The following is a 14947-nucleotide window of genomic DNA, read 5'->3' as shown; positions in this document are numbered from 1 at the left end:
ATTCAATCTCCATCATCTCCTGTTAAATCAATCAAAAGGGGGGAACTAAGGGCATAATTTCCATGCACCCCCTTTTTTCCTGTCAAGTTGCAACTGACTTAGGGTGATCTTGTAGGATTTTCAAGACATGGGATGAGCAGAGGTGGTTTGCCATTGCCTACCTTAGTATGGCAACCTTCAGCTTCCTTGGTGGTCTCCCATCCAAGTACTAGAGCCAACCCTGCTTACCTGCCGAGATGTGATAAAATCAAGCTAGCCTGAACCATCCAGGTCAGTGTGTCCTAGCAACACAAAAACAGGGAAACAAAGAAAGCATACATGATTGAAATAGAGTTATGGAAAATGTGAACAATGCAATGACAGGGAAGTAGCCTGGGGAGGTAAGTTGTGTGCCAAGAGTATTAACTAGGAGAAAAAAAGAGTAAATGGAACCTTTGTCCTCAGCAGGAAAGTTAAGCCACTGATATAAATATGCATCATGTTCTCAAGTAATATGCATGTATTCCAGCAGCTTGAGAGCAGCAATGATGTGCAGTTAGTTAGTTTTGCCCAGGGCTCCAGAATAAATAAGACTGCCTCTGGACTATGTGCCCTGGCGGGGACGTCATCCAACCAAAACACTTAGCTGATCTTCCCACTAAAATGGATTATTTCAGTTGAGCGGGGTGGGTGGGTGGGAGGGGTTACGAGCACAGTATTTCTACTTTATGCCAATCAGTGCAGCATCACAGACTATATGAACATCTGTCCTGTTTGCTCAAGAGACTTTGATTTCCAAGGCAATATGTATCACTTATTCAGTGAGGACACAGCCTTTGCTGTGGTGAGGGGGACGGGACAGAGACAGAGCCTCAAGCTTCCATGCTTCCTCTCCTTGCAACGAAGGAGAGCAAAAGGCCTGGAATGCAGGCAGGGCTGCAGAGACCAAGGGCAGAGAGAGGCAGCGGCCCAGGCTTTGCCTTCCCTCAGCAACTAGTAGCCTGTTTGCCTCACAGATGGTGGGGAGAGCAGAGGCAAAGAACTAAGATTCTTCCCTGATCATAAAGAGAAAACACAATCACACACAATTAAGGGATGTGAGAGATATCAGGAAAGATCACATAGGTGGCCTATATGAGATGGAACCACTGATTCAAAATCTAGGATCTCTTGAATGTCTTTATTACATTGAAAAGCGTGGCACGTGATCAATACACTTAAGGCTTATTCTAAAACAGAACTGGAGCATGAAAGAGAAGATCGCTAATTCAAATTGCCTTTTTACATTACAGCTGTTTGAAGCATATTTTGTGGGTTTGATTCAGTGGCACTCACCACCATGGTTGGTTGGGCAGCCCCCCATTGGAGCGTGGTTATTAGGGTTGTTACGGGAGGTGGAATTTCTTTTTCAGAAATTTTTGTTTTTTTGAAATAGCAATTGGTTTCTCTTGTTCTCTTTTCCTATGTTGAAAGAGAAATTCTCTTTGGTGTCTCATTAATTCAATTTTTCCCCACTGTGTGATAGTGTAGATTTCCTCACCTGTGGATTTCCGCCTGTTGTTGGGCCACTGTAATACGATGCAAAGTGTAAAAGCAGTCAGGTGCAGTAAGGATATGTTCAGATAAGTCCTGGCTTGTGTTTAATTGTTTGTTTAAATGTCTCACCTTAATTTTTCAACTATGTTCATCGTATATGAATAAATCAATGCATTTCTTCTCAGAGTTCTAAATTGAATCTTTCTCTTGGTGAAAGAGGAATTGATTTGAAACTGACTCAAACTCCTGCAAAGAGGAATAGAAAAGGATTGCTGGATTTCTGGGAGAAATTCAGCAAAGAGGAATTAAGAGAATTCCATTTAATAACCCTAGTGTTCAAAATTTACTGGTTTGCTTAGATTGTGAATCTTTCAGAGCCATCCCTGGCAGGTCATGCATTACTTAAAATTAGCCCAGTTTTGAGTGCATGTGACACTTTTGCGCTTGCTGTCTAGGTAGCATTCATCATGTGGGCACATTTCTTGGAATTTATTGGCTCCTACATCAATGCTTTGGTGGCTGTGCAAGAACGGGCCATGTATTTTGTTCCAGTTCAGAATGTCCAACTAACATGAGCAGGTTTGACTCAAGAAAGTGGGCAAATTTGGAATACTCAAGAGATAAGCCACAGGGAGTTCAGTTCCCCTCCACCCTCCCAAGTTAGTTCAAGACAACTACAAATTTCCGTCTTTTGCAAATTGATATGGTCAGGGCTTTTTTTCAGGGAAAAGAGGTGGCGGAATTCAGTGGGTTGCCCTTGGAGAAAATGGTCACATGGCTGGTGGCCCTGCCCCCTGATCTCCAGACAGAGGGGAGTTTAGATTGCCCTCTGCGCCGCCATATAAACTCCCCTCTGTCTGGGGATCAGGGGGCGGGACCACCAACCATGTGACCATTTCCAAGAGGTTCCGGAACTCCGTTCCCCCGCATTCCCCCTGAAAAAAAGCCCTGGATATGGTCTATCAGGTGGCTTGGATGGGACAGGGGACAGGAAAAAACACAGACCTCATAAGCACAAAACATTTGCAAGACAGTGTTAGACACAATTTTGAGTGTTTGCTAAAAAGGAACATTGCTTTGAGTGTTGGAGAATTTCACGATCAGCACAGAAGTGTGCACACATGGCTGGAATTGTGGTGAGAGTGTTGAGCTAATATGCGGGAGATCTAAGTTCAGATCTCCATTCTGCCCATGCAGGTTTCCTGGGTCAGTAACCTTGGGCCATCGCTCTCTCTCAGCTTAACCTACCTCTCAAGGTTGTTGATGTGAGGACAAAAACTGAGCAGGAAAGGATGCTGTTGTATGCTGCTTTGGGTCTCCATTGAAGAGAAAAGTGGGGTATAAATATCTAAATAAATTATAAGTGACTGCTAAGAACTAGATTTTAAATGGTGTTTTGGGGGGTGCACAACCCTAATGCTAAGGAATTGTGTTGATGTTCATATTGATGCTTGAAGCCAGCGACCTGCTGCGTAGAAAAGCTGTGTCTGTTTCCAAGCTGCAGCCAATTACTCCGTAATAAAATGACCTTAATAGTTTGTGTTTAGTTGACATAATTGGCCCCAAGGGAACATATTAAGAACTTATCAAACGGAAATAAATGAGGAGGCGGCTTTTTTTTAAAAAAAGGCAGGTTAGCAAACTCAGTCGTTGTGGATCTGTCGATCTAGTGTTAGCGATGTAACTTAAACAATTAATTAATTGTTAACACACTCTTAGCATCCTTTTGCAGACAGAGTCACTGGCATAGAAGTCCAAAGTCAGGATTCTTATTCCCAGTCTGTAATTAAGGCACATTTTGGAAGCATTCTCACAATATTATGTTCGTCTGAAGGGATGCACATTTAATTCCGGAATCAGTGGGTTTGGAGATGTGTTACGTTTGTTCACCTAAAACTGGCAAGTACACTTTGCCCTATAGACACATATGATGAAAACGGGGATGAGTTCTTCTTGCCGTAATTCAGGTCCAGTAGCCCCTTAAAGACCAACTAGATTTCCAGGATGTAAGCTTCGGAGAGGAGCTTCGACTCTTGAACGCTCACAACTTGGAAATCTAGTTTGTCTTAAAGGGGCTACTGGAGCCACATCTTGCTCTTCTACTGAAGACCGACGCCTGAAACAACTTCTTGTCATGGTTTAAATGCCCTGCTTGTCTGAGCAAAGGGGTAATTATGCAATATGGAGGAACAACTGAGGATAACTTTACATTTTTATCTTACTCTTCCCTTAAGAAGATCATCAGGGTTAGCACAGCAACCCTGTAAGGTAGGTCAGATTAAGCACTAGTGACATCTCACCTACACACATCCAACCTCATGGGAAACCCTTCCCTGTAGTATAACAACACAAAATATACATTTGCCAGAAAGGAATCAACCCCAAATTCACTCTGACCTTCCTTGACTAGGCCTTGATCTCACAGAGCAGTGAAATCTTCAGCTGTTATAATGAAGTGCTCCTCCATGCAATAAAAAGGGGGGGATCCCTGCACATCGAAAATTAGCAGGAAAGGGGGAAAGGCTAAGCTAGAAGCACCTTCCCCGAAAAGCTAGTTTTCTATAACAAGGGATCTTTTGTTTTCATTCTTGTATAACCTAAACCCAGGATATTCCAAGGGGGCCACAGGTAAAAAATGCATAAAGGGGGGGGGCACGGCACAAGACTAGGGGGCCACAGAGGGAAGTGAGAAGTTCTAACCCCTACACCACGCTGGGGCACTAATTGTGCCAGCAATGCCCACAATGACCTTTTAAGGTAGTTGTTATATTGTAGAAGTGGCCAAAAAAGGCCCTGGCTTCCCAAAAGCTAAAGTGGCTGAGTTGAAATGTGATCCAGGAGCATTCTCACTTGCTCTGAGCAGCTCTGCTCTGTCTGCAAAGTGCTATTGAACTTGAACCTTGTTCCTCTACTTCACTGGTTCATTGTCCTGCCGTGCCAAGAAGAGAAGGAGATCCTCTTTAGCACCAGCTCACATCTGTGAGTCAGAGCATATCAAACTTCTAAAAACTTGATATGCATATCAAACTTCTTTGCATATGCTTGAAAGCACTCCTTCGTGCATGACAGCATCAATCATTCCACAGTTCAGCCTTGACATTCCAAAGCAAGTTCTGGGTTAATGGCTTTGGAAAGGCTGGAATGAAGCTGTTTGGAAAGGTTCTAATGAAGCTAATTTTTCAGTCGGGGCTGAATCCACACACCTGCGGAGCGTCCCGGCGTTGCGCTAAATGTTCGCTAAACATCCGGAAGTGTAGCGTCTTTCTAGCACGATCCCGCTAGAAAGACGCTACACTTCCGGGTGTTTAGCGAACATTTAGCACAGCGTCGGGACGCTCTGTGGGTGTGTGGATTCAGCCCCGGTCTTCATGCAAGGAAGAGAAGAACAAAAACAGGTCCATTTGGACTGGAGTTTAGGGAGGCATGCTCATTACCCGCTATATCCTCACATCAACCCTGTGAGGCAGATTAGAGGTTACCCAGTTTGAGAGCCAGTTTGGTGTAGTGGTTAAGAGCATAGGACTCTAATCTGGAGAACCAGGTTTGATTCCTCCCTCCTCCACTTGAAGCCAGCTGGGTGATCTTGGGTCAGTCACAGCTTCTAGGAGCTCTCTCAGCCCCACCCACCTCACAGGGTGTTTTGTTGTGGAGATAATAATAACATACTTTGTAAACCGCTCTGAGTGGGTGTTAAGTCATCCTGATGGGCGGTAGATAAATTAAATGTTGTTGTTAGACTGTTATCAGACCTACATGCAACACTAGGAGCTCCATGAGTAGAGTTCTCAGGGTTTTTTCTTTAAAAATTGTGGCAATTCTGATTGGCATCACACCACCAGGTGAGAGGCATTAATCTTTCCCTCCACACCAAATACAGGCCGTTTCCACACATCCGTAAAGAGATGGCCCACTCATCGAATGATGGTGGCTTTTCCCCTTCACTCCAGATGTCTCCGCTTTCAAAATAGTTGCAGGCTGTTTGGCTTCCTCTTTTCAGTGCCTACAAAATGGAAACCAAACAGCCTGCAACCATTTTGAAATTGGAAACATCTGGAGTCAAGGGGGAAAGCCGCCAGTGTTCGGTGAGTGGGCTGTCCCATTAAGGACGTGTGAAAACGGCCACAGTGTGGCCTGGTGGAGCAAAGAGGGGCTCCCCTGAGCTGTTTCAGATTTGGAAAAGGACAGAGGAGGAAAGGCTTAAAACCTCCGTTCCATTACACCATGAACCACCCCCCAAGGGACACAGTGTAAGGGCTGTGTGCCCTTACACACAGCCCCATGGGCAACTAACAAGCTCTGTAGTCCAGCCTGCATTAAAAACAAGATTTCCCATGTTCTAATCTTTCCACTAATACTAGTCTGCTCCCTTATCTCCAGCCTCTTCACTTTTCAGGGATCAGTTGGCAAAGTGCTCTGGGAGCCTTTTCTGAATATCCACATCTGAAGCTGGCATATGGTTACTTATTTATGCGTTTCTGCTGTTTTATAACTCCTCTAGACTATTTCGGAGTGGCTTACGGTTAATAAGGCGGCAGTAAAAATCCAGCAGAAGCATCTTTCAAAACCAATACTAAGGTTTTAAAAGCAGTCCGCCCACAAATCAAGCAGTATACTTAAACCAGCCTTACCGTTCCCCCCTCCCAAGCCTCCGAGGACCATTTGGAAGGTCTTTACAAGTCTTCTAAAGGAAGGGACAGAGCCAGGTGGGATCCCTAGAGAGGATGCGCCCAAGGTGGGCAGCCACAAGCAAAGACACCCTTAAACCTCCTGCCATTATCCTTGCCTCCACTCCAGCTAGGCCTAGTTCCTATTCAGGAAGGGATTATAGGAAAGGAGTCCGTTGGCTACAAGTGATTCCCCAGTTGCTTTGCTGCTGCCTTTGATGGGTGGGCAGCGATTCAGAAGCCTGTTGATGAAATCAAAGCCCAAGCTGGTGCCGGAGAAGTCCTGCTGCTATAAATCAGCCGCTCGCCAGCATCCCGGGATCTTGGGCATTTATTATTCACTCACGGTTCTTCTTCCTTCCCAATTTACATTTCTCCCCTGCGTCCGTTGTGAATTGCGGTAACCTGGCTCAATAGATCCCGCTCCGTGCCTGAAAAAGAGCAAAACGCTTGCGAACGTGGGAGTGATTTCCATAGCACGCCAAATGCTCAAAGAGCAGCTCAAAGACATTTGCACTGTTTGCAATTAATTGGATCAGCACAAACCACTCACATTTGCCATGCGGGAGCTAACCATGAATTCCCTTACCCTGACCTTCTGTGATCTAGCCAACAGGGCAGCTTCCTATATCTACACTTTTTAAAGGCAGGGACCATGATTCTTTGCATGCAGAACATCCAGCCTAAAAGATGTCAGACAGTGTTGAGAAAGACCCTCTGCCAAAGGCACTGGAGAATTACTGTCAGTTAGAGTAGACAATACTAGACCAGATGGAGCAATGGTCCGTCTCTATAGATGGCAGCTTCATATGTAAGGAAGAGATAAGCCAATTCTGAAAAGAGAGGGGCTGAGCGAGTCTGAAATGTACTTGCTTGGAAAACCAGTGGCACGGTTAGGTAGCTCTAGGAATTGTTGGAAAGTCTATATTTTTACTCTATGGTTTTAGCATAGAGTTTCTCGTGATTCCTAGAGCTACCCATTGTTACCTCTGGGTTGTACCAAGAAGTGACGTGCCAACACAGAGGTCAGCAGCATTTTTATTTTTCTCCTGCCACTACATGGAGCAGCAGCGGGCAACAGCACAGCAGTAATCGACAAGAGGCCTCCTGCCATAATGAGAAGTAATGAGAATTTTTCCCAAAGGAAAAACTAAAGCATTTGGGTATTTTTTTAGCTTAGAAAAAGTTGAGTAAGAGGAGGATACTATCATGGGCGCATTGTGCAGACAGAACTTTTTCTCCCTCTCTCAGAATACTAGACCTTGGTAACACTTGATAAAGTAGATGCGAACCAACGCCAGGACAGAAAGTACTTCATCACAAAATTCATAATGAATCTATGGAACTCATTGCCACCAGACATTATGATTGTCAGCAGTGTAGGTAACTTTAAAAGTGGATCAAATGCCATAGCTCAATGGAATCTCCATCAGTAGGTGGGGGTTGGATCCAAACAGCTTTTTTGCCCATCCTCACTGAGTTCCCCTCCTTTTTACAACTCGCTTCCCATATGATGTTTATTTACGCAAATCCCATGATACCCAGTATAGGCATTCTGGTGATCAAAGGTGGAAAAGTTGATTGGATGCAACCCAAAATACCAATGAATTCTACTGGCGAGGGCCAGGGGCAAAACAGGAAGAGGCTTTGTTTTCTTTGCCTCTCTTTCTGGGGCCATCGGGGACACAAGATGGCTCACTGGTCTGATCCAGCCACTATGTTCTTAACTTTCAATATCCATATCCTGCAAGCAGGGCTTTTTTTCTGTGAAAAGAGGGGGCGGAACTCGGTGGGTTGCCCTCGGAGAAAATGGTCACATGGCCAGTGGCCCCACCCCCTGATCTCCAGACAGAGGGGAGTTTAGATTGCTCTCTGCACCGCTGTCTAAACTCCCTTCTGTCTGGAGATCAGGGGGCGGGGCCACCAGCCATGTGACCATTTTCAAGAGGTTCCGGAACTCCGTTCCCCCACTTTCCAACTGAAAAAAAGCCCTGCCTGCAAGCAAAATGCTCTGAAAAGGGACTCCATCCGCCACTGCAGTGTACTGTTGTTTAGATCTTCCAGCTCAGAACCAATATTCTTCTAGCTCAGTTAACAGCGTTAACCTGGAACTGATGTACCCAAGCCTACAGGTATGCTATGCTTTCTCTATTTGTGCACCCACTTTGAGAAATTGCCTACCTGAAGAAGTCAGGGAGGAGAGCTCCCATGCTTTTATCTTTCTACAGAATGTGTAAAATGGAATTATTCAGAAGGGAGTTTCTGTAAAGGGGACGGGAGTTGAAGTAATGCCAGTAAAAATCAGGCAGTTCATAGCATCAGTTGTTGGGAGTGTGCTGTTCTTAATCTTACCATCCACTTTAATTTTCATTGCTTGTGGTTTGTATAGTATTATTTGCATTTTTTTAAAAAAAAGACTATGTTACGCTGTCCTTATTGCATTGTTTTTAATTGTGTGATCTCCCTTGAATTTCAGTAAGAAAGGCAAACAAAGGCACAAGTAAGTAAATGGCCCTTTATAGGCACATATGTGCTGTCAAGTTGCAACCAATTTGCACTGACCTCAGCAGGGGACTTTCAAGGCTTCTAAGAAGGAATGGTCTTCTTCTGTGGTCTTTCTTGGTGGCTCCCCATCCAAGTACCAACCCTGTTGAGTTTCTAAAAGCAGATGGGGTAGACTATCTTATTTTTATTTTTCTCATCAGATCTCTGAAGCTAAGCAGGGTTAGCCTTGGTTAGTAATTGGATGGGAGACCTCCAATGAGACCGAGGTTGCAGAGGCCACCTCTGTTAGTCTCTTGCGATGAAAACACCACCCAAGGTCACCACAAGTCAGCTATGACTTTAGGGCGTTCTCCACAACCATCGAAATAAATAAATAATGCACTCAAGGTTGCCATAAGTCAACTATGACTTGAGGGCAGGCTTTCATTTCCATGTCATTTATAGTCCACCTTTCTCACTGAGACCCAAGGCGGATTACACAATGTGAGATGAGTACATTCAATTTCAAGAACACTTACATAAACAGTGCCATATGGTAAACAGATACAAGTTTACAAGGATATAGCACTAGCAAGAATCCAATACGACTCAGTGGTGAAGTCCATGGTTCCTCCTAACTCATTAACGAAGCACCTGAGACCCCCCCTCCCTACCATCCAGCCCTCCTGTCTGAGAAGAAAGCCTTTTTGAATAATTTGGCATTGCATCATTTGCAGAATATAACATGTCGCTTATTTATCTCATTCTTAGGTTGTATGTAAGTTAAGAACATTAATGGGAAAAATACACTTGAAAAAAATGGGAGGAGAAAGGATTATAATGCTAATGTGGAAATCCAAGGCAAGATACCATAGTTGTTAAAACCAGTTGAATGGCACGAACTTGGGCATTTCCACTGTTTAAAAACTTGCCCTGATTTTCTCAGCAATTGCTTTGTTCTCTTGCATCCTGTCAAGATCTCTGCTGGAGCTAAGGAAAAAATGTCCTCCTCATTTGAATTTATTAGCAAAAAAAAGAGAGAGAGAGAGATTGAATCGAAGGCAATGCTTTTATATAAACCTCTGTTGTGGTTGCAGTCGGAATCATGTCGTACTATTCTGTTTACTCAAAAACAATATCACCAGGCATTTCTTGTGTTTTTATTATTTAAAGGGTAAAAATGATGAAGTGTGAACCTCAAGCAAATCTGTGGCGATGAGCCGAGCTGAAAATTCTACTGTTCTTGTAAAGGTAGAATGAAATAATCTCCATGCTGGTGATCTGCCGTTACTCTTCAGCAGAACAGCTACCCGAGAGAAACGGGATGATTCATCAACGGTCACGTGAATCGAAATACTGTGTCCAATTACAAAACATTAATATGAAGAGAGGCATTATGCCTTCTCTTTAATAACTTGCTAATTTCGTTCATTACTCAAAGAAGGGGAGAACCCTGGAAGAAGACATTATCCCATTCCGTTTCCTCCTCACAAAGGGTGGAAGAACATAATACGGCATGTAAAGGCAAATTGGTGCCTGGCCTAACTTTGCTGACGGAAATCTTCAGCATGAATATATTGAATTGTTATAATTGTATATAGTCTCCTCCAGACTGGTGGCAGCGCAGAAAGAAGCAACTGATTAAGACGGCTTCCAAACACATCGGTCAATGCACTTTCAATGCTCTTTAACTGGGGTTTCTTATGTGAAAAAGGAAAATCCACTTCCAAAGCATTGATAAATTGCATTGAAAGCGCATTATTCAATGTGTGTGGAAGCAGCCTAAGTGACAATGATTATTGTGGTCACTGAAAGGTTCAAGCCATGTGGCCTCTGAAGCACAGGCAGAGTTGTTGGGGCTATGGCAGATAGATCCCTGTACCATTGTAGCAAGAAATCCAGGCTCTTGGTTAAATGGATTTATTCAGAAATCAGATCATTTCCACAGATATGTCCATAGAATTACTCAGAAGGAAGGTAAGCATCTAAGCAGTAAGAACAGGTTGACAGGAATAGTGATCTGTGGGGAAATCCTTCCTCTTAACACACACGTTTGCTCCTTCCCCCTCCCAACAGTAAAACCGGACTTTTGGCGCGAATCAGTCCTGAGAACATCTCGCATATTTGTACTATCAAGTCTAGACACTGAGAAAGCAAGAGATCAAAGTCGAGACATAGCAGGGCATGGGAGTGGGCAGTCTGCAAGGTCAGAGGCACTGAAAGTTTCTACAGCCCATTAGATAAGGCACCTGGAGCTTCAATAAGCCTGTGAAAGGAAACAGTCAGGGCTCATTTCGAGGGGGAGCACACAGGAACGCAGTTCCGGCAGTTCCTCAAAGAGGTCACATGTCAGGTGGCCCCGCCCACTGGACTCTCGGCCATTCTGGGCCCATTTCAGCCTGGATTGGGTCCGAAATGACCTGGATCAGGCCTCTGACAGGTGGTGGATCGCTGTCCCACTCAGCAGTGCCCTGATCCTGACCATTTTGGGTCCCTTTTCGGCCATTTTCAGCCCCTTTTTGCCATTTTGGGCCCAATTTTGGCCCTGAATGGCCAGGATTGGGTCCAAAACAGCCAGGTTAGGTGATGTCAGAGGGTGTGGAATATGCAAATCAGTTATGCTAATGACACACTTCTGGTGATGCCAAGGGGTTTGTCATACGCAAATCAGTTATGCTAATGAGGTATGCTAATGAGTTCCTCCAGCTCTTTTTCTACGAAATGACCCCTGGAAACAGTTATGGCATTGGCAATATGACATGAAGTTATAGCATGAAACATTGGTTCAGGAACAATAGGTCAGCATTAAGTATGGCATGGATAGGGCACAGACATGACACCAACAAGGTTTTCAGGGTATGAGCTTTCGAGAGTCAAAGCTCCCTTCTAGAGATTCTTCTTACTCTCTTTTTCTTCTTTTGAAAGAAGGGTTTCTCTTTTTTCCCTCTCTCATTCTCTTTCTCTTTACAGAGAAGTCAAGGCACCCTTTTGTAACTTTGCAAACGTCAAAACAGAATCGATTAGGACCTGACTCCAACTTCCAAGAAACAGGAAAAAGAAAAGGATTGTGGGATTTCAGGAAGAAATTGAGTAAAGATTTCACTTCAACATCTCTTTGCAAGCTTAGAAAAATGCCCTGGGAGATCATCGCCAAAGGTGACCAAAATTGTTTCATGGCTGAGCAGATACTTGTAAGATGGTGCACAGATGGAATTGTTGTGCAAACAACTCAGCTAAACAGGCAGGGGCCAAATAGACACCTACATGAATTAAGCCCATCCTCTGGCAACTTCTCCTAGCCCATCAATATCCACTTGTTACTAAGTGTCTGTCCCAAAGGAGCCAGACCAGATCCCTAGAGTTAGAGGAGTGTATCTGGAAGGCTGCATGGTGGATATTGGGTCCCAACAGGGCTCCACCAGGTGGTGGGTGTTTTGGCCCTCAAGGTAGAAACCAGAGGTCTTCCAGGGTGTAACTTTGTGTCTGAGCAAATGCCCTTTGTGCAAAGTCTGGGTCCCAAGTGATGTCATTAGGACAGAATCTTACCCGTCGCCCCCCCACAATCCTATACAATCCTTCTTTCCCAACATTCTGAGGTTGGTTCTTTCCAGTCCCAGAGGCATGGCTTGGTTGCCTTATACTCAATCTGTACTCAGTTTGGCTCATGTCCTTCTCACACATCACAAACATGGAGCTGTTCTTTTCATGAGTGGTTTGGATGTATCCAAAATTAATCCAGATGTTTCTATTTTATAAGATTGTACTCCATTCTCATAAGATTATAGCGCTTTTTCAATGCAGCCAATTTCCCGTCAGCCACTACTTCGATTTAAAAAAAGAACACATAATAAAAAGAACAAAAAATCAATTTGAATTGAGATTTACAACTTGCTTATTTACAAAATTCATACCCCTGCCTTTCTGCTTCATTAGGGCCACCAAGGTGGCTAACAGATTAAAAATATACAGCATAAAAACACATCTTAAAAACCATTCAAACCAAACAAAGCACAGTTCGCAATTCCAAAAAACAAACAAAAACGCATTCTCCATTCAAGCCAAGTTAAAAGATGCATGCAGTACAAAACAATATACCTAAAAACTATTAAAACAGAGGGCAGTAAGGAGGGTTCACTGAAGGAATACCAGACTAGACAAAGAAATCTTTACCTGCAGGCATTCACCTGATGGCCAGGTTGCTGGAGGAGGGCTATTCACAGTGGGCCGGACTAACAACGTCTCCTCCCATCTCTTCCCTGCTCTTGCTCATTCCCACCAAAAAGGGATCCAGAAGGCTTATAATCCACTACTACATTATTTGATATGTAATGTACAAGAGCGTCTGCAGAAATAATTCCAGGAGGAGGTAAGTTCTATTCATTGCACCTGCAGTGAGTTCCATGAAGATCAGTAAACTGAGGAATTGGGGGGGGGAGTGCCCCCCGTAGACCCCCTGAAGACACGCATAGTAACATCAAATTTGGTCCTTTAAGAATGCGTTATTAGAATTACCCTTCCGGCCATTCTTTCAGCCGGCATAACATCTCCTGGTTTTCCCATGAGAAGATCTGATCTTGCAGGTGAACTACTCCTACGGGCATGGGAGAAGAAGACTTTCCTAAACGGGTAGCGATTTTGAACCTAGCTGGTATTGTTCTTTTCCTAGCCATTTCCCCAAATTGTGTGTTTTTATTTCATTCATCTCTACATCCCACCGTTCTTTTAAGTAGCTCACCACGTTGAGGGGGTGGTTTTACTTTGGGGGCCTCTCACAACAACCTTGTAAGATCCATAGGCTGAAAGAGAGAAAGAGAGAGAGAGACTGGGCCAAAGTCATTCAACGGACTTCATGTCCAGAGCAGGGATTTGGACCCAGCAGTCCCAAACACAGGGAGCTCCGAAGTTGAATATAAATATATTAAAATACAGATTTGAACGGTTGATACTCCCTTTAATGGCTTAACCTGAATAGCCAAGGTGAGCCTGATCTTGTCAGAGCTCAAAAGCTAAGCAGGTCGGGCCTTGGTTAGGAATTGGATGGGAGACCTTCAACAAAGACCAGGGTTGCAGATGCAGAGGAGTTAGCCATGTTAGTCTGTGGTAGCAAAATCAAAAAGAGTCCAGTAGCACCTTTAAGACTAACCAATTTTATTGTAGCATAAGCTTTCGAGAATCACGTTCTCTTCGTCAGATGCATGGTACAGAAACTGGTCAAATATAGAAGAGGAGGGGGGAGGAGAGGGTTGCAGAGGCAGGCAATAGCAAACCACCTCTGCTAGTCTCTTGCCATGCAAACCCCACCAGGGGTCACCATAAATCATCTATGACTTGAGGGCACTCTCTGCCACCACTCCCTTTAATGCCCTGACTTGGGTCCCTATCTCTCTAGATCTTGGAAGCAAAAGAAGGTCTGCCCTGGTTAGTACTTAGAGGGAAGACTGCCGGGAAAATCCAAAGTGCTACAAAGTTGCCTTGAAAACCACTTGATGGGGTGGCCGCAAGTGGGTTGCAACTTAATACCACCTTACACACACGCACTCCCTTTAACATAGATCAAGACAGGTAGCCGTGTTAGTCTGTAGCAGTAGAAAAGAGCAAGAGTCCAGTAGCAACTAGAAGGCTAACAACATCTGTGGTAGGGTGTGAGCTGTCCAGAGTCACAGCTCACTTCAGATACGGAGAAGACTGGTAGCCTACCACAAATGTTGTTAGTCTTATAGACGCGACTAGACTCTTGCTCTTTCTCTGTAACATGTTTTAGAAACATACCTGGAAAGCTTTAGAGCCGAAAAGCCTGGCTATAGCAACTATTTCAAGAAGCCTTGTCCAGGGGTAGAGATCTTCGGAACGCCTCTGTCCTTTCCCCTTTGTTCCAGTTGGGAAAGGAGCTCTGGAAATCACGTCCGTGGTGGATTTTTTTGGGGGGGGGGGGGAGTGATCTACAAGGACAGCCAATGACATCCAACCAAACACAGCCCCCTCCCCCCACGCCCCAATCTCTCTCTCTCGTGTCCCTCAGCTGCTTTTCTGCAAGCGGAATCTTTTTTGTTTGGGCTCTTGCAAGTAGCAAAATGGGGGTTACTTGCGAGCAAACGCAGCTCGGCCAAGAGTTTGTCGCAAGCCGGGGCCCCTGGCGCGGACGGGAAAGGCATCCCCCAAAGCCCGCCTGGCCTCTCGGATCCCCCCTGGCTCTCCACATCGCTCACTGGGGGTGGGGGGTGGGAGGACTGGCGGTTCTTCTTCTTTAAGTGGGCTCAAAGAGGGGGGCAGCGCACCAGAGCCTG

The sequence above is a fragment of the Eublepharis macularius genome, chromosome 7, assembly GCF_028583425.1.
Source record: "Eublepharis macularius isolate TG4126 chromosome 7, MPM_Emac_v1.0, whole genome shotgun sequence".
Classification (NCBI taxonomy): domain Eukaryota; kingdom Metazoa; phylum Chordata; class Lepidosauria; order Squamata; family Eublepharidae; genus Eublepharis; species Eublepharis macularius.
Note: the sequence above shows the minus strand (reverse complement) of the source record.